Genomic DNA, 25,442 nt, shown 5'->3' on the forward strand with positions numbered 1-25,442 from the left:
ATTAACTGATTAAATGCATATATGTTTATGGAATCATATGGGGTGCTACAATTGATTAATTGCCAATCTATATTTAGGTCATCTGGTATTATTGTTTCATGTTGTATATTGTGGGATATCCAGTAAAGGATATTTTTCACAGTGCTAATGTTTTTACCTGGTGGAACATATATGAATGCTAAACAAAGCATGTTCCTATTATTGATTTTGAGGTGTTATATAAGTAGTTTTGCATTATTAAATGATGGCATCTCATAGTTCTTTTAGGTTTCTAAAACCATAATGGGAGTGGACCCCCATTCCTAAGTCAGAGTATGATTAAAGTTCATGAAATTAGTATTGTTTCAGTCTTTGATGTTAGCCAAAACTGCTCATCACAACAGCCACAATGTGCCCAGAACTTAGCCCTTCTGCAATTCATATGGAGACCCATGTATTTGTAGCATATTTAAATATGACTGCAAATTCTTTTTTAGGAAACCCATTGTTCCTACTACTATTGGAACTATCTGGGTATTTTTCTTCCACATTGCTCTCGTTTCCACCTGCAAATCCTAGTATTTTATGACTTTGTGTCTCTCTGTGTATGTTAGACACTGTAGTCAATGGGTGTAGCAATTTCAATGCTCAATGCTACTCTTGTCTTCTTTTCACGGACTACTGTATCTGGTTTTCTTGCATCTATTTTCTGAACTGTTGATAATGGGTGATCCGATGTGACATAAACTTCATCATTCTCTATGATGCTTTGTGGCTCATGTTTCCAATACCTCTCAGCTATTTCAGTATTGTAAAGTTTGTACAGACTCCATTGCAGCAGTCTTGCCACATTATTATGCCTTTCAATATACAGGTCCTCTGCCATTAGTGTATCACATCCAACAACAAGATGTGTGGCTGTTTCCAGTTCTGATTTGCAGAACCTGCATTTGTCTGTTTCTCCCAAATGTTCAATGGACTTTGTAAACCAACATGTACTTAGTCCATTATCTTGGGACGCCAATATTAAGTTTTAATCTTTTGGTTTAAATTCACTTTTTCTTAACCATTCCTGCATCAAATCCCAATCACCATGAGGTTGTTCCAGGAGTTTTCTGTACTTACCACTATATTTATGCCTTTTTCACATTTCTTTCCTTCTCATCTGATCCTTCTCCTTATATTCTTTCTTTTGTTTTTGGCGCATTCAGTTGCTGCCTGATTTTTTTTACTTCTGGTTTAATTTCATTTCCTGCTTCACACTGATATGCTTCTGCTAAATTAAGCAGGGAAGTCATCTTAGACTTCTGCTCATGTTTTTAAAACTTTCACTATGTTTGGATCTGGTAAGGTTAGCAGATACGTACGCAGTCCTACCATTGCAGATCTGTATATGTAATCAGTTTTGAGGAGACCCATACCTCCTTCAGAATGAGCGATATTTAATATTGGTATACCCTGATTTTTTATATATCATTTGATAAGCATGAAGCATTTTTCTTATTTTTCTGTCCAAATTATCCAACACCTTTTGAGGCCAGTCAATCATACCAAAACTATAAGTTAAAACAGAAAAGCAAATTGATTTATAGCTGGAACTTTGTTCCTAGATTTTAGGGATGTTTTCAATGTTAATTTTAGTCTGCTGAAGCATTCCTTACTAAGTTTTATTTGCATTTCTTCATATTTTATTGCTAATCCTTCATCATTTCCAAATATTTATACACTCCTTCCTGCTCAAGTTCCTGTATATCACACTCTTGTCCCAGACTGACATTTTCTTGGTGCTGCAGCTTTCCTGCTTTAAATGTTGTTTTTACACATTTATCAAGACCAAATGACATTCTTATATCATCTTAGCAAGATTTTATCACTTGCAGTTGTGTTTTCAACTCCTCATCTAATGAACTATACAGTTTTTAGTCATCCACGAAAAGAACATGAGAGGTGTTTACACAAATTATAGCCAAGACCTAATCCCTTAAATAGACAGCTTAATGGATTAAAGGCAAGACAAAACAGCAACTGTAAAAAAAGAATCACACTGGAATACCCTCCTTTTGAATTTTTATTCCTGGGTGATAATTTGTCCTTTTTCATAACTTGATTGCAGAGTGGTTTGCCACTGTTTCATAGTTACTGTAATGTGATTGATCAATGTCAGTGTGTCTTATACATCTCTAAGCACGTCTTTATGCATGAATGTGTGATGCTGTCAAATGCTTTTTAGTTATCTATCCATGACATTCTTAGATTCTTCCCCTTGTTACAGTTCTTCATTATGACTTGCTGTGGGCAGCAGTACAGACTTTACATGATGCTCTATAGGGGCCAGAGCTGTATAAACCAACCACTTTGGGTCTCTACTGTGATGCACAGTATCCTTATGATAAGAGAATACAGATCACAGACTGTGCACCGTGGCAGGGCTAGCCACTCAATGGTGTAAAGTATGGCTCTAGGTGATTCGGTCATGTTGACTAATGTTGCCAAATGGGCATAGGTATTTGCCAGTGATAAGTGGGATGAGGATCCGGACTACTCTGACCTATGTCAAAGACCCTTGCTAACAGTGGGAGGGGTGTATGTCCCCATATGGGCCAATGTGTGCCTGCCATAAAGCCCAGCAGCCCTGGGTCAATAAAGCTACTGGCTGGACAATATCCAGTTTCCCAGCTTGGGTTAACTGGGACAGTTCTGTGGAGCAAAAGCTGGACATAAAACCAATCAACCTGCCAAACACGAACTAAGAATTGTTACACTCAGTGTAGGTTCACTGATAGGATACAGCTTGGAAGTGGATGACATAATGGAAAGGAGGAGGTGGGACATCCTATGTATCCAGGAGATAAGGTAGAAGGTAAGTGCAGCAAAGCCACTTGGCTTGGGATTCAAAGTCTACTACTCAGGAGGACAGGGTAAAAATGGTGTAGGAGTTGTGGTGAGGGAGAAGCAAAGCAGTGAGGGATGTCATCAGAATTAATGACAGACTCCACCCTACTGATAGGACAGTAGTCATAATCTCAGCCTATGCTCCAAAACAGGGTTGTGATAGTGAGGAAAAGAGTGCATTCAGACAGCACTTCCAATTTCTACAAGATAAAGCAGGGCAACAAGAATTGATGTTGATAGTGGGTGACCTGAATGCATATATCAGAACAGACAGAACAGGATATGAGGACTGCTTGGGTCCACATGGGTGGGGCAACAGGAATAAAGAAGGAGAAGTCATTCTAGACTACAGTCTGGCAAATGGCTTGATAGTAGCCAACATATAATAACAACAAATAAATAAATAAATAAATATGCTTTAGAAATAGAGACAGGCACAGGATCACATACAAGAGTGGCCAACATGCAACTTAGGTAGACATCCTCCTAGTGAAGAAACGGCACTGGGGAAGAATCAGCGATTGCAAAGTCATCTCACTAAAACAGTCATCCAACAGTATAAACCACTGGTTACCACAATCACCTGCAATTAGTGGTCAGAGAATGTTCTAAGCTCAACAGAGACCAGGCAGAAGACCTGGAAGTTGACTGGAGAAAAAGCACTGCAGTTCAAGGAATTATTCAGGGCTCCAGCACCTCAACAAGAAAAATAAATAGATGGAGTTGAAGAAGAATGGCAGTGCCTCAAAACAGCATATGTGAGGACCTCAGAATAGATATGTGTCTGAGCCAGGCATGGAAATAAGGTACATAAGGAAAGCTGGTGGTGGAATGCAGAAGTCCAGGAAGTCATCAAAAAAAAAGAAGGCATGCATAAAAAAGTGGGAGATGGAAAAGATAGACCAGGATAGGAAGGAATACTGGTTGGCTAACAAAGAAGATATTAGAGGCACCCGATCAGCTTCTGGAAAGCAAGTCAGAAGATAACACAAAAAACTATATCAGATTGCAAGACAAACACAGAAAGATAAGATAGTCAGACACCCTTTATAAGGGATGCAAGTAACAACCTGCTCAACAGTCCACAGGACATCAAAGGCCAGAGGAAGGAGTACTTTCAGCAGCTGCTGAATGAAGAAAACCCCAGAGAAGCTGTACTACTCCAGACACAGCTTACAATGAGAGGAGAAGAGGAGGAGCCTAATATAGATGAATTAAGAACTGTGCTAAGGAAAATGAAGTCAGGGAATGCAGAAAGCTCAGATGAGGTCACATCATATATAATAAAGATGCTGGGTGAGATGGGGGGGGGGGGGGGGTGGCTCCAGAGGGTACTCAAACCAGTGTGAAGAGAAAGGCATATCCCAGATGACAGGAAAATAAGCATACTAGTGCCAGTGTTTAAGAACAAAGGGGACATTCACAACTGTGTGCAGTGCAGAGGTATCAAATTCCTGTCACATTGCATGAAAGTCCTGGACAGGTTAATTGATAAATGAAAACTCAGAGTAGTAAAAAGTAAGAAAGGAGATGAGCCGTTCAGATTCAGATCAGGATGCAGCAGAACTGACTCAATGTTTGCAGTGAAACAGATGGTTGAGAAGAAGCTAGAGATGAGGAAAGAGCACAGCTGGGCATTCCTAGACTTGAAAAAAGCATATGACAAGATCCCAAGAAAGTTGATCTGGAAAGTCCTGTGCTGGGTCTACGTCCAAGAAACATTGGTAGAATTATTGCAAGCTATGTACAAGGACCCAATGACTCAAGTATGAACAGTGTTCAGTCTCTCAGAGATTTTCCTAGTGGGAGTGGGTGTGCATTGGGGTTCAGCTCCGAGCCCACTGCTGTTTATACTGGTGATGGACTACATTAGCCGACAAGTCAGAAGGGACAAATCAACAAAGCTGCTGTATGCAGACGATGTGGTATTACAGGCAGACTGAGCAAGAACTTCAGCAAAAGAATAGGGGAATGGAATGCAAAACTTAAGGCACACAGGATGAAACTGAGTACAGATAAGACAGCTCTAATGGCAGCAAATGACGGAGTTCAGAAGAAGCTGAGAATTAAGTTAGAGGGGAAAATATTGGAAAGGGTTAACAGCTTCTAGTATCTGGGAGTGGTGGTTGAAGAGAAGGGAAGTCTGAATAAGGAAGTCAAAGGTAGAATTAGAAGGGCTGCAGCCAACTGACACAGAGTGTCAGGTGTAGTATATGACAGAAGAATGCCAAAGAAACTGAAAGGTAAGGTGTACAAAAGAGTGGTGTGACCAATACTAGTGTATGGTATGGAATCCTGGGCAGTAAAGGCAGAGCAGATGAGGAAGCAAAAGGTGATGGAGATGAAGTGCCTGATACTGGTGGTAGGGTGCACACTGTGGAACAGATGAAGAAATGAGGATATAAGAGCAGAAACTAAAGTAGCTCCAATTGTAGAAAAGGTTGAAGAGAACAGATTATGGTGGTTTGGGCATATGTGCAGAAAAAGCAGAAGACAATCTGGTGAAGAAGATTTGAGACAGACAGGAAGATGGTAAGAGGACGCAATGGCATCCAGCAAAGTGGTGACTGGATTGTGTGAGAGAAGACCTGCAACAGTCAGGCATGAGTGTCAAAGAAGGCAAGAGAGTGGCACTGAATAGAGACAGATGGTGACAGTTGACACAACACCCTGACCCCATGTAGAAAATGGGATAAAGAGGGTTGATGATGATGATGGTGACTGCATTTAGCAACAAATGATCCTTTGTTCCATATGACTTGCTTTTGTTACCCTTTTGTTCTCTTGCCATGATTGAGTTTTCTTCTAATCGACTATAAACTTTGTTGGCATCAATTCAAGTACATAGTTTATACATTGTTGGAAAGCAAGTTATTGGTCTGTAGTTTTTAGGATGGCATGTAGGTTCACTCTTAAGGAGGAGTATCTTTTTTCCTGTTCTTAACCAGGTCTGTGTCTGTTCAGGATGTGCATATAAGTAATTCTTACTCAGGGTTAAATCTTTGTGCAAAGATGTTAATACATTAGCCAGAAGTTCGATACACCATCTGAGCCTGGAGTTTTCACTTTAGAAACTTTTCTTAATTTTGTTTCAGTTTTTGAATGTACCTGGTTATGTTTAAGGAATTCTTGTAGATGTCAATTCTGCCTTCCTGATGATTTTTACTGTCAAACCTAATTATATTGGAACTAGGTGGGGTAATTTCATTGTCATGGATGTGCTTTTTCAGTCAGGTTTCTGTAGCTATGACTATGTCTGGGGAATATGTGGCAATACAAGCATGTATGTCTTGGATTTTGTGGCATAGTTTCTAAGATTGGTATTTAGGAGGAGAAGAGTGGAAGTGGGGATGGGAGAGGAAAAGAGAATGGTACAATTAATCTGTGCTGTTAGGGTAGGGGATTTGCTGTTGTGTGGTGCTGATGTTTGGGTGAATGTCTCCACTGCTTTTTTTGGGTGGAAACTTTATGAAGGAAAGTATGTATCCAAAACCATTTGTGTATTGGATTTCGTATGGTAATATAACACTTAAATTTAAGATATCTGTAATTGAAAAAGTCTAAGAAGGTTTGTTGGTGCAGTTTGGGTGCTGTGGTGATTGATGCACTTGCTAAATGGTGTAGTGAGTGTGGGTTTGTAGGAGTGCTAATTATGTTTAGTGGGGAGATATGGTAGTTGGTAAAGAGTGTTAATATGCTGAGGAGGCACTGTAGTAGAGTTTGAGCCAGAGTCATTTTGTATGACACGTAAGTTAGATTTTGTTCAAGATGTTAGTCTGACACACTGGGTTGAAGCACTTTAAGTGGATGACTCAGAGATGATAATTTTAAGGCAATTGCTCTGATGGTTTGGATGCAGAGATAGGTTAGGAGAAGTGTAGAGGTGGAGTTATGATAATTTAAATGATGCAGAGATAGGTTAGGAGAAGTGTAGAGGTGGAGTTAGGATAATTTAAAAGTAGAGTAGGAGGAGGTAGGTGGTAAATGAGGGTAGGTTACAAGACTGGAATAAGCCTGAGTGTAGTGAGTGTGAACAGACCAGGGCCCATTCACTGAATCAGCAATGTAACAGTATTTATTTAAAAAAAAAACATCAGTAAACTTTAGCTATGATATAAACTAAGAAAGTTTCAAGAGATAGTTAACAACTGTATGAGCTGAACAGTGTAAAATAAAAACTTAGAGGGGAAAAAGGAGAATTATCGATATCAGTACACAAGCCCAGTAAGACTAAGCTAATTTACATAGATTGTTTAGTAAATGCTGGAACCAAAGATGCCAGTCAGTATTTCAGCCTACTTACTTGGTGTAATGTCCCATCTTTGGGCCAGTAATCAAGGAGCCTGAATCCTTACCACTGACATCAGTGAGGGACGTTCACTTGGAACAAAAGTAAATACACACAGTATTTCCAAATGCAGCTCCATGCATCAAGCACAATTTCCCTTAAAAGCACACAAGGAACACACTCAGTCCAGGGTGTGGGTTTTCTCTATTGCTCTCTACAGGCCCCCAGTAAGACTTCCCACTGGCAAAGCCGTAGAGTTGAGTCCTCAGCCAAGTATCCAAGCCAAGTCCTCCAACATTCTCTCTGTAAAGCCAGTGCTCTGTGACCCTGCTCCAAGTAGCTGACACACACACTCTTTGAAATTTGATTTGCACATACACAAACACACACACACACACACACACACACACACACACACACACACACACACACACACACACACACACACACACACACACACACCTGGGAAAGGCTAACACAGATTTACTCGCTGTGCTACCCTTTGCCCAGACTATAAGGTAGTTACTGCCAGTGGATACTCCAAAGCCAGTTACTTTAAGGTTTTTATAAGGATACCCAATTATACTGGTGAAATTAATATTAATATAAATGGTAATATTGACCAAACAGCAAGGCTTCCAAGACCGGCCACAGTGTCACCAAGTAAATATAAGTACTCTCAAAGGTTAAAATATTCTCTAAATGACCAGCCACAATGAGAAGTTTAAATATATTTAATAATAAATAATAAAAGAACATGAAAATACTAAATATCTATTTACAATAAAGACCAGAATTTCGAGTACAGGAAATATTAAAATAACACAGATGAATAGATTCACATGGATACAGGAAAAATAGTACTTAATTAATCTCGCTATTTTTTTCTGATGCATCTAAAGAATTACTATTCCCTAGTTAATTATTAAAGCAAGGCAAGATGAAGTAGATGAGTGATCCTTCTATGTCAGGTTTCAAAAACAGACTGCTCTGAGACTTCTGTCTCATCTAGTATTAAAACATAATTTCAGTCCTGGACTACAAAATGATCTCACATACATCTGGTCATCTGACTTCTGGCTCCCATACTACCCCCCTTTACTAGAAACTGAACCAGAATCTAGCACATATATGTTGCCATATACACAGAAAGAGCTTTGCTAAGGTGTGTTATAGCATCCGGAATCCATAAATCCATTTCAACACTTCCACCCTTCCAGGGTAGCAATTAATTCACTGCTAAAGGCGATACAGCAGGATTTCTAGTCCTTGTTTCCCCAGACATTTTGTCTCTGGCTGCAATCAGAAATTAAGATACAATTTTTATGGCCTACCAGGTAATTTAATTATAAACTATTTTTCAAAGTTAGCTGGACTAAGATTAACCTCTTGTCTTCCAGTATCAAATGTTACAATATTAATTTCAACAGTTATAATACAGTCTGACATGCAGGTGTATTTCTTTTTCTGTCCAGTAGGACACACTGTTGGTAGATTTTTAACACAAGCAGCTTTGCAAATACATTTTCAATACAAGCACCTGTACAAATCATTTGATATATAAATGATGTATAATTCTTTACAAAGCTCCAGCTAGCTCTGCTGGCGTATGTTACATATCCACCGACCTACTTCTCCTGGCATAGCTGGCAATACCTCACATGATCACACTTGGTATGCCTGCTCCTTTCCAGCTTTTAGCTCTACCTGAATTTACATTAATTTCTTTCTGGCATCTTTATTACTGAAAGCTTAATATGTTCATCATATTGATCACCACTGCAGTAGCCTTAGCTATATGGGTTATATCCTGCCAAGCTGGCTAGCTTCCAAAGCTTCAGGGTACCTTCCCTGCACCTAAGCAGTCAGGCAGCTCAAGCCGAGCTGACTAAATGACAAGTTTGGGTACAAAGCCTTTACAGCTTTACTGTTGCTGAAGAGTATGCTCCTCTGAGGCTTTTGAGGATCGACGGTCGGCTTGTGTTCTTCCTTTGCAGGGCAAATAAGTTCCCTTTGGGGAAAAAACTTCCATATTCTTATTTTTAATCCTCATTTATCACTTTTCTCTACTGGAAAGTTATTTTAAAACTAGGAATGTTACATTTTAATGGACTGGCATGAGAATGTAACATACATTTAAACTGAGCACTCATGTTTGCTGTCACTTTCAAAAGTGGTATAAAGCAGTGGCCCCCAAACCACTGGGCTGTGGATCAGTACCGGACCATGGATCATTTGGTAATGGGCCGCACAGAATCTTTTAGGCGGGGAGTGAAACAAAAAAGTGAATGTGTGTGTGTGTGTGTGTGTGTGTGTGTGTGTGTGTGTGTGTGTGTGTGTGTGTGTGTGTGTGTGTGTGTGTGTGTGTCTCCATGAGAGAGAGAGAGAGAAGAGTGAGAATGATCCCTGGTGGCAGCAGCTGCAGCAGCATCATTTAAGAGGTTTGAGTACCTCTTGACTATACCGCTCAACCTCTTGCACATTAAATCTGGACAGAGCGACAAATAATAGGGACAGAATGTAAATATTGCTCTTATAAACGTAGAGAGTTGCTAGATTCAGAAAAAGATTTCCATTAGGTTTGCATACCTCTCAACCATACCTCTCAACTTCGCTCACAATAAATCTAGACAGAGCCACAAATAATAGAGACAGATTTTAAATATCACTCATATAAACTGAAAATGTTGTTAGAATAAGCACTGGTAACCCTGCTTCCATTTCCAGCATCCTATCTTTGTGAAGTGGGGTTTTCTGCGATGACAGCAACCAAAAAAAATCACCCCTGGATGGGACCATCTTGTTGAAGGGAAGCAAGCTCAGCACTCCCACTGATTCTGCATTATGATGAGTTGTATTTGTTATGCACTTTATTATGCTTTATTTTTATGTGCACAAAATGGCTGGTCTGTAGAAAATTGTCTTACATAAAACCAGTTCTTTGTGCAAAAAAGGTTGGAGACCACTGGTGTAAAGTAACTGAAAACAATTTTTCTGTGGAGAAATTGTGCTTACTTTACTTTTCTAGTGTTGGCATAGTGTTTTAAAGTGCTTTTCTTTTCTGTGTTTTTCTGTCAAAAGGTTACTTTTGGAGACACATAGTGTTTATCAACATTTGTTGCTTCTCTTCCCCAGGAAAGAGGCACCATTTTCAGCTTGACCAAGGAACAGACTACCAGTCCCATGGTCAGTCCTTTTTCCAGCCACTAAACAAAAACAATTAAGCAAACAGCTTTTGCCACCACAGCAGGTGAGCAATTTGCATCAGCTGCAGGTGATTGACTCTGCTGTGGCCATTTGTTGTACCACATACCACTTATCTTTTTCCCCGCATCCCTCTGATGTAACACCTAGAGCCACTATGTATCATTTCCCTCAGTGGACAAGCCACTCTTGTTTGTCCTGGTAGAAGGAACGGAATGTTTCCCTGTTGTGTCAGAATGCTATACCCATCCCTGGGAACACTGCTGCTACCATTATTAACATGGTTGGCCCCATTTTTCCTGTCAGAAAGAAACAGAAAACCATGCATGTTATCTATTCCTCCTCAATTTTGTTTGGATAGAAGTAGTTTAATGGATCTGGCTCAGGGTTTAATTCAGGCTATTGATCCATTTTATAAAGTATTTATGGTAAAATAAAGAGGAGTACCTCTTTTCCTGAAGAGATTCAAGATTCTGAATCTGAACAGGAAGATGCAGGGATGGCTCCAGTTTTTTTTCCCTCAGATTTCTAAAAAGAAAAAATGACACTCAGGAATCATGAACCAGCATTTATTACATCCAAAAACACATCAGTTTAAGCACTTTTGTTCATTTTGCTAAGGAACTTCTTCAGAAACTGAGTAAAACCAAAAGGAAACAGTGCTTAAATACAACTATTTAAAAAAAAATGGTGCCAAAAATATGCCCCCTTTTTTCCTTAAAGTAAAATGCACCATTATTAAAACTACTACCATTAAAATCATAAAACTGTCAACATTCCAAGATATACATGTAAACATGACTTGTGTTAAAAGAAGAAAAAAAAACAAAAACAGTACATAATATCACTAAGAGACTGCATAAGATTAAAAAACATGATTAACTTAAGAGATTCAAGATTCTGAATTTGAACAGGAAGATTCAGGGATGGCTCCATTTTTTTTCCTCAGATTTCTGATTCATACTCCAAGGAGAGCTCAGTTTCAGTTTCTCACTGTGGAGGATTCTCTTTCTCTGAGACTATTGCTAGAATAGGTTGTAAAAATCATTCAAGGTTACACATGGCCATGGGAAGAAATTCTCTGTTTCCAGGAGCGGGGTGGTCTTTCCTCATCCTCCAGATCAGATGCTTTTGTTGCCACCAGTTTTCATCACATGCTGCTCCAATGAGTGATAGAACCAACTCCTTCTTCCCTCATGGGAAGGGTTTTTATTCAAGGATATTCTTAGTACCAAAGAAAGAAGGAAAATGCTTGGAGACCAGTTCCGGATATTTCTTCCTAAACCTGGGTGCGAGAGTTCCCAAATCCAAACTGATGTCACTTCACAATCTGTTACCTCTCTTCTTCTTCTTTCAATTTTCCTGGTAACACTAAACTTAAAAGATGCTTGTTATCACTTCCCTATTCATCTACACTTTAGACCTTTCTTAAGATTTTTTGTGTCTGGATCACACAATCAGTTCTCTGGCTCAACTTTTTAACTATCCAGTGCACCAACAGTGTTCAGAAAGTGGTTAGCTCCAGTTATACTTGATTTCAGGCCACACGGTATCCACATTTTTCAATATTTAGATGGCTTGCTTATCTTTGCAGGTTCTTTTTTTTCCTAATGGGTACAGTATCCTCAGAGTAGTTAGAGTATCTAAACGTGGCAGGGGCATTCCCATCATGTTCAAAGAAAACCTTAATTTCGTTCGACTTAATTACATCCCACCCAATCTCTCTAATTTGGAAATTTTAGCTGCATGCTTGATATAAATAAATTTAAGTCCACTGTCATTATAGCTATCTACCTCCCCCAGCAAATAACCTCCATAATATTAGAAAACATCCGTGAATGGGCCTCCTCTAGCTTTAGCCGTGAAACAGTAACACTTGGAGACTTTAACCTTGATTGGCTTACCTGCTTCTCTAACTCACTAACAAATTTTATAAACTTATATAACTTCCATCAAAACATTCACCACCCTACACGCACAGACAAACATACAAAAAGACAATCCACCCTCGACTGGATTCTGACAAACAAATCTAACATTAGCTACAAAGCTGGCTGTCTTCCTGATAGTTTAAGTGATCACTTCCCAGCATATCTAATAAGAAAAAAGAAAATATATAAATAACTCCAATAATATTACATTCCACTACAATCGAAACAAAAAACAATTTTCCCCAACCATCTTCGACACACTTTTAAAACAACATAACTGGGTACCTCTAAAAACTCTACAGTTGGACCTTGCAGTGCAGTATTTTAATAATTCTTTGCTGTAAATACTAAACAAGCTTGCCCCACTCAGAAAAATTCATATCAAAACCAAAACACTTCCCTAGTTATCGAAAGAAACAATTCTACTACTTAAGCAAAGGGACAGAGCGTGGTCTTTTTTTCTTACTAAGGGAAGTAATGTTAATCTCACCTCCTAACAACAACTCCAAAATCAAGACAAGAAGCAGATTAAACAAGACAGAAAAACATACTTTCAATCTTGTCAACTAAAATACCAAAAAACTCCCTAGAAATTCTAGCAATCATTAACTATCTTCTTAATCTTGGAAAACCCACTACCCCTGTGCTAACAACTGCCAGTAATATGGAATGTATAGCCTTTCAATTCAATTCCCATTTCATTAATTCAATAACCTTGCTAGTAAGCAAAACTACTAATTCCCCTCTTACCATACCCACTCCCACTATCCAAACTTCTACCCTTTTCAAGTTTGAACCCATCCAAACTAGTTACATACAAAATATATATATAATAACTAAGGTAAAACTGTGTACTCTTGCCGTTGATCAGCTACCTGGCGACTTTCTAAAACTAGCCGCCACATCCATTGCTTACCCTATATCTATTCTAATCAACCATTCTATCTCTGAATAGTATGTACCACTCTTTTGGAAAATATCCCATGTCATACCCTTTCATAAAGGAGGCCCCTCAACAGATATATCCAACTACAGACCTATAGCCATTCTCTCACCTCTAGCCAAAATCTTAGAAAAGTGTATACACAAACAAATATTATAGTACTTCCTGAAGAACAACCTTTTATCAGATACACAACATGGTTTTTGACCCAGACATAGTACTAATACAGCCCTCATAAGTTTTACCATTTCCATTAATCACCTTAAAAACAAACTTCCTGAAGAACAACCTTTTATCAGATATACAACATGGCTTTTGACCCAGACATAGTACTAATACAGCCCTCATAAGTTTTACCATTTCCATTAATCACCTTAAAAACAACAGCCAACATGTCTCTGCCACCTTCCTCAACATGCAAAAAGCCTTTGACACTGTATCTCATCAAATCCTTCTAAATAAACTGGCATCGTACAATTTTTGCCCTGAAGCCCTAAGCTGGTTCCATAGCTACCTCTCTTAATTGAAAACAGGCCTCCTTATGGGAAAATAAACTCTCCCCCCAGCATCCCATCTCTGTAGGAGTCCCACAGAGATCAATCTTTGGACAACTACTTTTCACTATTTTTACTAATGACCTAAGCTCTACTGCTAACTCTGCCAAAATCATACAATACACAGATGACACCTCCCTCATCTGCTCTGCTCACACTATTGATGAACTTCAAATAAAAACTCAGACTGCCTCAATAGTATTGAAAACTACTTAGCAGTCCATGAACTTTTACTAAATCCCAATAAAACTAAGCTTATGGTCTTCAAATACCTCCATAATAAATAATCAACCACAACTCTCTGTCTTTCCTTCCAATGGCACTTAAATAGAACCTGTCAAACAAACAAAACTTCTCAGGGTCACCATTCACAATACATTGAGATCTAACAAATATATAGCACTAACAATTAAAAAAGTCCATGTAAAATTTGGTACTCTCTATAGGGCCAGACCCTATCTTACCAAGCATGCCAGACATGCAACAGCCAAGAACCCACCTCTTATCTTCACTACTTTACTGCTCTCAAATATTCACCAACCTTTGCAAAACAGAAATGAATAGCCTCGAATCTTGTTATAACAAGATAGCCAAATTTGCATCTAACCAGCCTCATAAATTACATCATTGTATTACCCTCCACTACCTAAACTGGTTAGAACTCACAAAGTGACTTACACTAAATCAACTATTAATCAGCCATACAGTCACTTATAAACCTGATAACTGCCTTGCTCTATCTGACCTTGTTCAACCCTATACTAACCTTAAGTCTCTTAGGTCAGCTGATAAAGGTTGCTTAAAGTTATCAAAACTCATACCTCACATGGAGACTCCTTATACTGTCATAAAATTGCTAAATACTGGAATTCCCTTCCTCAACATATTCTATCCGTCACAAATATTCAACTTCAAACAGGGCCTAAAACAATGCTTCTCAAATCTTTGGATATGCTCCTGTTCTCCCCCAGACTAACCTGTTCTTACCCTCCTTTTCTGACTCTCTTCTTGCTGTCACATAGCATCATGTCCTCCTTGGTATATATATGTGTGTGTGTGTGTGTGTGTGTGTGTGTGTGTGTGTGTGTGTGTGTGTGTGTGTGTGTGTGTGTGTGTGTGTGTGTGTGTGTGTGTCCCTCACACATTGTATGCAATGGCTTAATGTTTAACTATGTTACTTCTCTGGAGTTTTTCTCCCTGGGTCTCTGCTGAAAATGGGCTAGTTGCCCAGCTGGACCTTACCCGCTAATCAAATGTAAATAAATAAATACATTTTTCAAAGTGTCAGGAGTCTCTCTCTCTCTTGAGCAAGAGATCTGGTACACAAGCTGGAATTCCAAGACTGCATTCAAAACTCTTTATTGACTCCTTCACACAGGATTGCATTCCTGGGATGTCAGCTAGACACCTCAGTTCAAAGATTTTTTTCTTCCACGGGAAAAAAAATAGATCTATATCTAGACATATTTCTAAGGTTTTCTACTCACACTTTGGTCAGTGTGAGGGGAATGCCTCAGGATTTTGGGTGTTATGGCATTTATGATTCCATGATACCCCATCTAGACATAGTTCTAAGGTTCTTTACTCACACTTTAGTCACTGAGAGAGAATACCTCAGGATTTTGGGTCTCATGACATCTATGATTCCATGATACCCAGTCTAGACATAGTTCTAAGGTTTTCTACTCACACTTTGGTCACTGAGAGGGAATACCTCAGGATTTTGGGTCTCATGGAATCTATGATTCCATGATGCCCCAGCAAGACTCCACATGAGAAAGATACAGTGGTATCTGAAATTTCTTTGCTCCCAGCACCAACAGTCTTTAGCTTTTCAAATCCCAGTGCTGGGGTTGGTCAGGAGGGAAATAATTTGGTGGAAACAACAGCTATCCTTAAATCCAGATCTTCCTTCCTGCTACAAAGCATTCAGTTACCACAGATGCCTTGGGCTTTGGTTACGGAGCAGTTTCTGGTGGGATAAAAGTGCAGGTGGTGTCAAACACCAGGGACATATGCAAGCACATAAATATCAAGGAGTTGCTTTCCCTAATCAATGCATTCAATTCTCTGCATCACCTTTGGTCCACAAGACTTCTTCAAGTGGTTACTGATAATACCACAGTCATGTGGTACATCAACAAGCAAGGGGGAAACCAGGTCATACCCTCTTTGCAGACTAGCCATGTTTACTTGGGATATAGCTTCACAGCACGCTGTCACTGTACAGGCATCCTGCATTCTGTCAGAGCAAAATTGTGTGGCAGACAAGTTGAGAATGACCAGGGTAGACCCTCAAGTATGGAAACTAGGAGTCTTCCAAAATTTGATCTATCTGTGGGGAGTTCCTCAAATAAGCCTCTTTGCCTCCTCTCTGAATAATCAGCTGGCAATATTCTGTTCCATGACTCCATGCAAGAAGGCCTGGAAGATGGATGCCTTTTCTTTTCCTTGAACATGAATGTTCCTGTTTGCTTTTCCACCCTTTCCAATAATAACCAGGGTACTTCTGAAAATTCAGAAGGAATCCCCCAAGATCACAGTGGTGGTCCCCTTCTTGTCAAGGTAACCATGGTTCTCCTATCTTTTGGAAATGGCCTGGGGCAATTACCATAAGCTTCTACACAGACTGGATATACTAACACAAAGACATGGGTGTTAGATATACCCTGACATCAATCAAATTCAGTTGAATGCCTAGATTATAGGGTTTAATTCCTTTTAGATAACTGTTTACTGAGGATGTGCAGCAGGTAGTAATGGAGGCAAGAAAGCCTGCTACTAGAACATCATATATTAGATGGAAAAGGTTTTCTAGTTGATGCCATCAACATAATCAGCACCCATTCAGGGCTAACTATTCTCTGGTTTTATAATATTTGTGTGAGTTACTATCCCATGGTCTTTCTTATTCCATTATCAAGGTTCACTTATTGGCCATTTCAGCATATCTGCCCATAGATCCTCCTCTTTCAATGCAGTCTCATGTCAAAATGTTTTTGAAAGTTGTTTTGCATAAGAAGCCTCCACGAAAACTGGTGACTTGTGGTTCTTAACATGGAAAACAGTTTTACTAATTGCTCTGACCTGTACAAGAAGGGTATCCGCATTGTAAGCTCTTATGGTGAGTCAGCCCTATCTATAGTCATTGAAGACTAATCCTTCTTTTATGTTTAGAGTGGTGTCCAAGTTTACATTAACACAAGCTATCCGTCTCCCTGTTTTCTTTCCTGAATCTAAAAATGAGGGAGAAAGGATACCCTATACCTTGGATGTCCACAGTCACCTCAGGAACTATCTTAGCAGAACTAAATCTTGTAGATATTTGGATTAATTGTTCATTTCTTGTAAAGTTAAGAAGAAGGTACAACCTGTGTCAAAATAAACTATTTCCAAATGGTTGTCTAAGGCTATTACCTTTTGTTATACGCACCATAACAAATGTATTCTAGGCAGGGTCAAAGCCCACTCTGCCAGGGTCTTGGCCTCATCTATGTTTTATTGGAAAGGGTTGGATTCTAGAAGTATTCTAGAAACTGCTACTTGGTTCTCTCTCTTTATTTTTACACAGTGCTCTAAGCTTGATTCCTTCTCTAGGTCTAGATCAGCTTTTGCTAGGACCATTCTCCAGGGGCTCCTGGACAATTCTCTTTCCACTTCCAAAATGTAGTTAGCTAGGATAATCTACCCTTTAGCTATGATGAACATAGTACAGTTGTGTAAGTAAACTCACCATATCAGTAGATGTTCAAATGATCATTGCTGCAGTGGCCACTCCCTCACTCTATTCCCCTTGGTTTTGGTGTGCTTTTTATGCCAGGGCATGGACATTTATTTTTTGTTGCTCCTAACTTTGTCCTTTCAGGGCTCAGCCTCCCTCTCTCCATTGACAGAAAACTCTGAAGGACTCTGTGCCCAAACTTGTCTTTTAGTCCGCTCATCTCAAGCTGCCTGATAGTTTTGACATGTGAAAGGCACCAGAAGCTTTGGAAGCCAGACGGTTGTTATATCATTGACAGGATATAATCAATATAGCTAAGACTACTGCAGCATTGATCATTCTAACATCTATTATGGCGGTAAGTTTACTGTACTGTCTTCCTTTTAGAGCTATATCAGAAAACTTCTTAACCAATCAGAAAGTTTCTTTCATTTCAATACGGCCCTTACAACTGTAGATAAATTATTCTTTACTTCCTTATGCATCCTTTCTTCTCACCCCCTTTCCTCTTGTTATATATACTCCTCTTACACATAAAATTACCAAATGTTATCATTTATCAGCCAAGCTGACTGTCCTTTCCTGTATATTTTCCACTTTGTATGCACCCAGACATTTCTATATCCCTATTTTGAGCCAAAGTTTTTTTTTCTCCTGAACCTAGTTTACATAATTTGTTTATGTTGTTCGTAAAATGTCAAACAGCATCCCATAGACTAAGCCTTATAGCCCCAGCTATCCATTTTGGAAACAGTTTATTTTTTCTGCTGCCACCATGAACTAAAAGATGCATGATTTGTTAAGCAGCACCTAACCCTTCTCTGGGGAAAGCTTCCAAAAGGGAGCTAGCTAATTAGATAGGCATTCATAAATTCACCTCTGGTATGACTGACCTGTCCCTCCCTGAAAAGAGAGGCAAGGCATATGGTGGGTACTGGCATGATATTAATGGCCTCCTTGCACAGTTCCCTTGTATATTTTATGATTCTATCACTATTTATGAGTAGCTTCCTCACTAATATCACTCAGCCTTTCTTGCTTAGTTAGGATCACATCAGAATTTTTTTTCTCTTGTTTCCCCCACTGTGTTAAAACATTGCCCTCACTAAGGCCCTTACCAGTGCTGAGAATGAGAAAACATATAAGTCATTACAGTTGGCAGTGTTGCTTTGGACTGTAAATGCTGCAGTTCTTAAAATGTACATATCTGTTGAACAAAACATTAAAACTGGTCTGATGCATACAGGGGGACATATAATAGGTTGGTGGGATTTAGTTCCCAGTTGGGTGTTTTCCCATTAATACTATAAGGGACAAGGGATAACCAGACTTCAACTGTGAGCTAAAACAGAGGTTTTAGAATGGCTAATTTGCCTGTAGTAGTCTTTTGTATATGCCAGCGCCACAAGGATGACTTCAGAGAGCCATACTCCATTACCTTCTTCAGAGGGCAGCACATCCTTATTTTTGTCTTTACTTTTTGTTAGAATGTAGAGCTTTGGATGCTCACTCGATATATATTATTATTACCATACTGCACTGTAACAATTTAAAGGGGCAAAGTATTTTAATACAATTAATCTTGCCTCAGCTACTCTGGTATGAACAAGAAAACTTATTTTGAACAAGAAACATGTTTTTGAATTATCACTTATGACATTAGCAATCATACATTTATTTAATTGAAAACAAACCATATTGACATATTTTCAGTTACATACATCATACATTACATATAATCTTCTATACAGTCATTGTTAATCAAACATCGCATAGCTCATTCAGTTCCTGCCTTCCCCAAAATCTCATTTCTCCTCCAAAACATCATTCTGCAGGTATTGTTCCCACTATTCCCATTTTATTCTATATAATTTGCTCGTACCCTGTTCTAAAGATCCCATTCCAATTCTTTAATCATGGTTAGTATATTCACTACCTCTAGTATGGTTTGTTTAGACTTTGATTTCCATTTTCTAATAATTACTTTTTTGGGAGCCAGCAAGGCCTTACTATGTCAATTCCAACTCTGTATCACAGCTCAAAAATCATTTCTTTTGTTAAACTAATTTGCTCACCCAGTATTCCGACATTGTAGTCTGCAAAGATTTTTTTAAAGTTTACCAACTTATTACAGTCCCCAAAAATATGTTCCCAGTTACCTTTTTTTTCCCCATCACACTTCAAACATTTATAATCTACCTGAGGAAATATTTTTTGGAGTCTGCTTGGAGTATAAAAATACCTATGCAAATGCTTCCAAGCAAAAAATTCTAAATATTTTGGACTTTTTTGCATATTTGGGAGCAAACATATGTCCTCCCATTGTTTCTTTGTAAATTCCTTATCCACTCTCTCTTCCCAGTCCTTTCTAACCTCCTCTGATTGATTGTTATAGTCATCATGCAATATTTTTATACCCTACTAATTACCCCTTTTTTAACAGCAAGCTTCTGTTCTAGATTCTAGTAAAAACTCTACCAGCACTGGTCTTTCACTTAGGATCCCCCTATTCCTTTCTCTTTCCCTATTCTCTCATATCAATCCTTAAGACGGAAGGCAGTCTGTAGCCTGCTTTCCAAATGTATTCTTGGCCTTTTCCCATTTTATTACCTTTCCCTCAATAATTATTTGCTCCAAATATCCTGGTTCCTTTGCCAGTTTTCTCCAGTAAATCTCTGTTCCCCTAATTGCAATCATCCCTATTGGCATAATTTCCTTTCTCCATTCCTGTGTTGGCTTAGTTCTTAGAATACTTTCTGCTGCTTTATGAATAGGGCCCCTATTAGATCGACGAAAAATCAAAATCTTGAATGGCTGACAGTTCGAAAATGCCATTCTTCGAAATCGCTATTGTGAGATCACAGTACAGTGAAGATCGGAAAATTTGCCCTTTCCTCACTGTAGTGCGATCTCAGAGTTGGTATATATAATTAGCGTGGGGTGTGGGGGGAGAAGACCCCCACAATACCTATTTTGAAGAACGTCATTTTCGTCTTTTAAGCCGTTAGAGATTTTAAAGGTTCGTTCATATAATAGGGACCCTATGACTATAATGTTCTGTATGGTTATTGTTATTCTCCTTAAGGATCTGCATCCAAAATCGTAGTCTGTCTACTTATTTCTTGAGCTTCTCCTCTGTTCCATCATCATCCCTTCCCACTTTAAATTAGAGCTTTCTGCTTATGTTATGTATTGCAGCCTTAACCGTGTAGCTCTTAAATAGTCCTTTAAATCAGGTAATTGTAAAGTACCTTGTTTTTTTGAAGAATCATCTTATCCCACTTGACTCTTGGCCTCTTCCCCTCCCAGATAAAATCCTTCAACTCTTTATTAATTGCTATTCACAACTTTTCTTCTCATTGAAAAATATGCCTGACCTTTGTATAAAACTAAAGGGACTAAAAACATTTTCACTGCTTGTCCATCCATATTCATAAAACTGTGCTTCCAGTTTCTCATTTTTGTATTTTCTTTTGTTTAGTCTCTTACCACTTATCTTTTGCTGCCATAACAGAGTCCGTTTTAACCCATATTACTAAGTACTTAATTTTTATCATGTCCCCATAAATATGAGTATTGCTGAACCAATTTGTGTGTGGGTACATAGTTTACAGCCATTGCCTTTGTTTTATCTTCATTAATTTTGTATACTGAAAAGACTTGAAACTGTCTCAGAATCTTCCACAACACTGAGATGTCCTTTTCTGGTTTTATCAGGTACAAAATATATCATCTTCACATAAAGCCAACTTTGCTTGACTACCATACCAATTATATCCTTGAATTTCTGAGTCTCTTATTTTCTTTGCCAGCTCTTCTAAATATAGTGCAAACAACAAAGGGAAAAGAGGACACTCCTGCCTGGTTCCTCTGTCCAAACAAAACTTATCAGAAAGCCCCCCACTTTAATTTGTTGCCTCCAATCCCTCATATATCCTCCTAAGTAATCTTACTATTGTGTCAGGGAATGCAGATGCTTCCATTGCCCTACTGATAAAATCCCAGCTTAGTCTGTCAAATGCTTTCTCTGAATCAAGACCCACCAACAATAGTGATATTTTCTTACATTCTGCTTCCCTCTGGATCATCATTGTTCTATTAAGCTTGTCAAATATTTGCCTCCTCTCCACAAAACCACATTGATCTATATCTATCAATTTTGACATCACTTTTGCCATTTGTTTATCCACTGTAGACATAAACATTTTATAAACATGGTTTAGTATTGAAATGGGCCTGTATGAAGCTGGATCTGATGGATCTTTACCATCTTTAGGTATTACAGCCACCACTGTTTTCTTTCAGGATGTTGGTACTTCTTCTTCTTTTAAAATACTGTTAAAATGTCCAGATATTTATCACTTTTTTTCTGTCCTGGCATCCAAACTTCCACAGGAATATTACCTGTTCCTGGAAAGTTTCCTGGAGATTGGTTATTACGTCAGCAGTTTTATCTCCTCTCCTCCTATCCTAACAATTAAAAATTGAGCTTCATCTACCTCTAACTTTGGCAAATGTAACTCTTTCATAAACATCTCACATTTCTCTGCTTTATACAGATTTTCACAACATTTCTGTACTATTTCTAATACCTATATAGGATCCCTGGTTATTTTCTGTGTTATAGGCTCCCTAAGCTTGGCAACAACCCTTTCTACTTTCTGTTGCCTGAGCCATTGTGCTAAAAGCTTTTGTGCACAGGAGTTATTAGCAAAACAAAAACAGTTGGTTAACAGCAATATTTCTAAACTCATGTATATTATCCAGGTAGTCCCTTATTTTCTCTTTAGCACTCTGCTTTTACACCTCTTCTTGATCTCTGAGACTCCCCCTATTCTGCAATACTTTAACCTTTGTCAGCCCCTCTGAATAATTCTTGTTACTTCTTAACCAAATTTTTTAGTTATTTCTACACTGTTTTTAAACTGTGCTTTCATGTTATTCTACTTCCTAGCTATAGACAGTGGATATAAAAAGTGTACACACCCTTGTTAAAATGCCAAGTTTTTGTGATATAAAAAAATGAGACCACAACAAATCATTTCAAAACTTTGCCTCAACAGCTTATTGTATGTTTTTTATTTTTTATGTTTTTCCCCTAACAGATTTGTTTGTTTTTTAATTGAATTTTATAGGTTATAGGTCACATTAAAGGTGGGAAGCGTTTTGAAATGATTTATTGTGGTCTCATTTTTTATATCACAAAAAATGGCATTTTAACAGGGGTGTGCACACTTTTTATATTCACTGTATACTAAAGAAATTTCTATCTTCCCTAATACCTACCAAATAATTTCCACTGCCCATTCTCTAAATTCCTCTCTGTTTAACAGATAGGTGGAGAAGCTCCAGTGTCTAATTTTTATTTCATTGCCCTGCATTTTTATTTTAGTTGTTATTGGCACATGATCTGAATTAGTTATTGGATGTATATCAAAACTTTCAAATACATGCACAAGTTCCTGTGAAATATAATTTCTGTCTAGCCTAGGCCAATTTTTGTAGCTTGTGGAATAATATGTAAATTCTTTCTGAGCTCCTACTACTGAATTCACAACTTCCATACCACATATTTTCATAAACATCTTCAAAAATCTACCCTTTTTTGTTATATTTTCTCTTCTAGGCCCCAGAAACATCCTCACTATTATAAATCAAATTCCATCCAGTCCCCTCCTATAAATAATATTCCCTGGCCCTGCTGAAAGCTTTTTATTTCTCCCGGAATTTTCTTAAACTCTGTTGTAGCTGTTTTACGAATATAAATACATGCCAGCGTAGGAAAACAACTGTTAAGAAAACCAAAAGTTCTTGTTGCTGTTGCTTTTGGGCACTAGAGGGGGCCCACGTGTTAACTTTCCTGTGATTTACTCTCACTGTTGAAATGGTACTACACTTGCTGAACAATGGGTAGGTAAGAGTTTGTGAAAGTGTGAAAAACAGTTTAAAATATTTGTGCTTGCTGCTAACACAAACTGAGAAGATAAATAGATGTAGTTTGCATTTTGGAAATAAGTAACTGGCAATAAGAATGAAACTAGTTGCTTGCGGAATTTGGTCAGGGCCATGGAAAGGTTAGATGTCTGATTTATTTGAAGGTGCTTTCTGCACACAGCTGAGGATGGATTAGTAGAACTGTATTGCTTTCCTAGGGAAGTGGTAAAAAAGTAAAGGGTTTGGCCTGCACTAGGGCCCCACCTCATAGTTAAGTTCTGTTCACAAGGTTAGCAACTTGCAGTCATCCAGGGCGATAATATATTGACTGACAGTGTAGGTCTTCCAGTGGCTTCACCGATTTATTTTTAAACTAGCTGGAGCCATTTAACTTTCATTCTCACTTGGTCTTGCTAGAATTAATAGCTTTTTTTCCCTACTGCAGTGCCCTATTATTGCCATTTACTGTGACTTTTGATGTCCTTCCATAATATTCTAATAATTTCTACAAACAGGTGGGTTGCTAACGACTAGCATAGCTGTTTGCCTTCTAAATGGTTATGTGATGCTTAATTTTATATTACCAGCCTTATTATTTCTTACATTTTTCTACATTTATTTTTCTTTTTTTTTTCTTTTACTTACTGTTTATTTTCGCTTATTCTCTATGAAAGTTTATCTACATTTTAGCTTACTGTTGATCTGTGTAGCAGTTCCCTGTACCTACTTTCAAAATTAAATGTTGCAACACAGTATGTCATTCCTAGTTAAAAAATTAAATAAGGCTACAGATGAAAAATATCAGATACCACAGTGTCACTAAATGTGATAATTACCATCAAGAGCCACAAAGTTGAGATATTTTCAGCAGGAAGTAAAGAGGAAAAATTTTACAGGATTTGAGAAAAGAAAAAAAACATTAAGGATGCAAAAAGAAACAATAATGTGGAGGAGGTAAATATTTACTATTTACGTATATTAACCCCCCCCAAAAAAAAAAATAAAATCTGAAAATAAATGTGGTCACTTGAGGAATTAAAAATTGTCCTTCTGAAATTTATACTCTGGGTTGTCAAGTCCTATAATCCCATTGCTTATCATATCATATGACAATGGTTAGTCGTTAGTCCCTCATTACAGCAGAGGGAGGTCTACAAGTGTTTCTGCAGTTACATCCTACTGACACTTCTATGTGTCAAATATTGCTTGTTCATATTTGCATTAATAATTCCAAAACCATGCTTCATACAAGGTATTAAAATATTTCATCTTAAAGCTTCCACAATGGCAAATACAACTGCATTGATATTTGACCTTTGTCTAGTGCAGGTAAAGAGATACTAATTGTTGTTCATATAATATTTAGTTATACTGTCATAAAGTTTATTTTATTGTAAATATCTCAGCACCTACGTGACACAGACTGCTTAGCTTCATATGAAAGCCCTCAGCCGGATGAACAAAACACTGCTGACAGCATGTGTATAACTTGAGTGGTTATTGAGATATTGTAAGTTCATTACAAAATATTACAACCTTAATAGTTACCATGTTTACTGTGACTTATAAAATCCAGTTTAAGACCTAAATAATGCTACCACTGTAAAAAATAGATTGTGCTGAAGAATTTGACATTTACATTTATTTAGTAATCCCTATGGTTCCAGAGACATGGACATTTGTTTGAAATATAATGCTTAATTTTTTCTTCTTTACTATTGTATACTAAATAGTACTGTACGCAATACTGACTTTCTCTAATGTCCTATTATCTATGATAGTCTGTAAACCTTACCTTACTAGTCTTTGTAATGTGTATGTTATTATCTATGATAGTCTGTAAACCAAGCTTTACTTTTAATGTGTATATTATTATCTGTATGATTGGAGCTTTTCTCACCGGGCCTCCGCTGAAAAATGGACATGTATCCAGTCGGACTATCCTGGTCAACAAATGTAAAATAAATAAATAAATAAATAAATGTGAGGACATAAT

This window comes from Protopterus annectens, chromosome 9.part0 (assembly GCF_019279795.1).
Source record: "Protopterus annectens isolate FY-2018-M chromosome 9.part0, PAN1.0, whole genome shotgun sequence".
Lineage (NCBI taxonomy): Eukaryota > Metazoa > Chordata > Ceratodontiformes > Protopteridae > Protopterus > Protopterus annectens.